Raw genomic sequence first — 3662 nt, 5'->3', positions numbered from 1 at the left:
GTAAGTAAATACATCCCTAAAGAAGATATTGAGATGCCAACCTATCGTAAGGGTGGTGGTGGTGGTGTGTGTATGTATACACACACACAATTGAATATTACTCAGTGATAGAAAAGTTGGACTTATGCTTCTAACATGTGGAAATTGAACAACACACTTGAATGATTATTGGATTAATGAAGAAATGAAAGAACAAATTGAAAATTACATGAAGATAAAACAGCTCATTGGCCCAAAGGAAGAAGCATCTCTGTCAGAGTCACCTGTTTGGTGGGACTCTGAGGAAAATCTGCCACCAGGTATGGTCATTCTTTCAGCATGGGCAAAACAGCCAACAAGGCATAGGGCAAGATGTCCATGTATGCCTTCTTCCTGCAGACCTGCCATGAGGAGCACAAGAAGAAGCACCTGGTCTACTCTCTAAACTTTGCCAAGTTCTCCAAGAAATCATCTGATAACTGGAAGACCATGTCTATTAACAAAAAGTCAAAGTTTGAAAATATGGCTGAAAGTGGCAGAGCTCACTATGACAGAGAGATGAAAAATTTCGTTCCTGTCAAAAGTGATAAGGGAAAGAAAAAAGATCCCCATGTTTCTAAAAGGCCCCCACCTGTTTTATCCCTGTTTTACTCAGAGCATCACCCAAAGAAAAAAGGTGAATATGTTGGTCTATTTACTGAGAAACTGCTAAGAAATTTGGTGAGTTGTGGTTTTAACAGTCAGCCAAAGTTAAACATGAAAAGAAAGAAGCTAAGCTAAAGGAGAAATATGAAAAAGATACTGCTTCATACTGTGCCAAAGGCAAAAGTGAAACATAAAAGAAAGGCCTTAATAGGACCACAAGCTCAAAGAAGATAAATGAATCAAAAGAGGAGGAGGAGGAGAATTAGGAAGAAGGTGAAGATGAAGGAAGAAAAGGATGATGATGAAGAATAAATGACTATCCTATAATGTGAAATGTGTGGAGTATATATGTATGTGCCTGTGTACACACACACACTATATATATATATATATATATACACACACATATACACACACACATAAGTACAAACATATATCTCTGCATGTACATACACACATATGCCTGTGAATACATATGTGTGTGTGTACAGGCAGAAAATTCTCATCTGCCACTTGCAAACTTAAAGACCCCCCAACCAAGAAACAGAGGCATAATTCAACTCCTAGTTTAAAGTCCTATGAACCAGGAACACCCAGTGTGTGGGCCAAAAATAAATGACCTGTTTCAACAGTCAGGTAGAGGAAAAGAATTCTCCTTTCCTACAGAGTTTTGTTCTATTTATTCCTTCAATAGTCCCTCAATGTATTGGATGATGCGCTTTCCCTTTAAGGAGAATGATCTACTTTGTTCAGTTCTCTGAATCAAATGCTAATCTTTTTCAGCAACACACTCATATATACACCAAGAAATACTGCTTCACTGGGTATCTCAGCATCTACATGCCCCATTCAAGTTTACAAATAAAATTATCATAATAGCTGTCTTTCATTCTCTCTCTCTCCCTCCTTTCTTCCTCCTTCCCTCTTTATATCTTTTTTTTGCCTCTTCTAAATATTTCATATAAATGGAATCATAAAATATACGACCTTTTGTCCCTCGCTTTTTTCACTTAGCATAAATGTTTCCATGGCTCATTGATGTTGCATCACTTATCAGAAATTAATTCCTTTATGCTGCCCATTATGATATACTATATTTTTGTTTTGTCTTCTCATCAGTTGATATTCCCGGTTTTTCTCTGGTTTTGGCTGTTATTCCATTTCCTCCACTTACCCCCACATATTTTGCTGTGAATAATGAATAATGTTCGATGAACATTCATGTACTTGTTTTTTGTACACATGTATTTTCATTTTACCTAGGTGTACACTTTGGCATGAAGACCTACATTTAGTACCTGTTCACCAACCAGAAGAAACCCAAAAGGCATTTTCACTTTCAAAATAAAAGGTAAAAGCAAAATTTATATTCAATGTTTTGCAGTATCCAGTCTAGAGTCAGCATGCACCCTGCACCACAGTGTCACCAACAAGCTCCTTCCCTGGGAACTACTGGGTAGTGTTATTTTATGTTGCTTTGGGCAACACCACACTGATAAAGAAATGGGAGTCGTGGAGCAGGCTACATAGTGCAGGATGCTGCTCAAGAGCATGATCCTGGACTTTTTATTGGTAAACTATATGAGGGGCCCTTCCTGGTGGTGCAGCAAGTTTAAACACAGCACTAAGCAGCTAAAATCACTTCAGTATGAGTTCAATCCCTGCCCAGAGGTGACCCACATGGCATGGTAGACCTCCCCTGACCTGCCCGCTGCTCCTCTCAGCAGTGTACTTCGCCTATCTGCCTGTTCTGCTCCTTGCTCTGTTTCTAGTTAATCCTCTCACTACCCCTGCACCTCTGGCCTGTACCCCAGTTCTGAATGCATAAATAAATAAATCTTTTTTAAAAAAGATAAACTATATGGGGAAGCAGAAAAGGATACAGGGAAGTAGAAGAAGCAGGGGAAGGGTGGAACTGTACTTCTCATCTGCTGATAGCTTGGTATAGTAGATCAAGCCCTGATTTCCCAGTCAGGATTTCAATCTTAGCAACAACACATTCCACTGCTCAGCTTCTGAGGTCTTTTGTTGTACATCAGTCAACGGCTCCCTGGGTATTCGTGATTATACCTCCTGAAGCATAAGTCAGGAGTAAGTTTATGCATCTTTTACCAACCCTTCCCCCCAAGTTGTTTCTGGTCATCTCTCTTGATGCATAACCTTCCCAGGGTGATCAGCTCTATGTTCTTAATTGATTTGAAGGTCACCTTGTAGGGTTGGGCTCCTATGCCCAGGCAGTTCTGAACTTGCTTTACAATACACAACTGTAGGTAACAAAATGGAGGCTGGATGGGCCGCTTAAGATTAGCAGTTTATGTGTTATTTGATATTATTTGGTAGGTTATTTTAGGGTTCCAAGAACAACCAAGTTTTTCCATATAAATAAATAGCACTTGTTTTGTTGCTTTTTGCCATTTTGACTTAGAGATTTCATAGGATCTTTCATTTTTGGATAGTGGAGGGAACCTATACACCATTCTAAATATGCTTGGGAGTGGAGCTGTTTATGTGGCAACGTTATGTTAAACCTTTTGAGGTGCTCCCAGACTTTGTGTTTGTACCATTTTTAGTCCCGCAGTAGTATATGAGTATTCTAATTTTTTACTTATTCCCAGTGGTCTTCTGTCTTTTTTATTTAAGTCACCACAATGATTTTGAAGTAGTGTTTATGTTTGTGGGGGGGGGCAGACTTGCATTTATCTAATAACTAATGGTTTTGAGCGTCTTTTCATGTGCTTATTGAACATAAAAGAATTTTGGAGAAAAGTCTATTCAAATATTCTGCCTATTAGAAACTGATTTTTAAAATAAATCCATGTACATAGTATTGCCCAATCTATGAGAAAGCAGCAATGAATATACAGTGAGTAAAAGAGAGTCTCTTCACAAATCAAGTTGGGAAAACTAGAAACCCATACATAGAAGAAGAAGTTGGATCACCCTCTGACTGCATACATAAAAATAAATTCCAAATGGTTGAAAGATTTAGGTATTAGACATTAAACAATAAAGTATATGGAAAAAAAGGTGTTTATATG

General features: G+C 38.3%; 1 pseudogene; it reads left to right on the top strand.

Moving 5' to 3' along the window:
* The first annotated feature begins 318 nt into the window (after nt 1–318).
* LOC101634172 lies at nt 319–936 on the top strand (annotated as a pseudogene).
* Nucleotides 937–3662: the final 2726 nt, after the last annotated feature.

This window comes from Condylura cristata, unplaced genomic scaffold, assembly GCF_000260355.1.
Source record: "Condylura cristata isolate star-nosed mole 26May11 unplaced genomic scaffold, ConCri1.0 scaffold00019, whole genome shotgun sequence".
Classification (NCBI taxonomy): Eukaryota; Metazoa; Chordata; class Mammalia; order Eulipotyphla; family Talpidae; genus Condylura; species Condylura cristata.
This window is presented reverse-complemented; position numbering and strand designations above follow the sequence as displayed.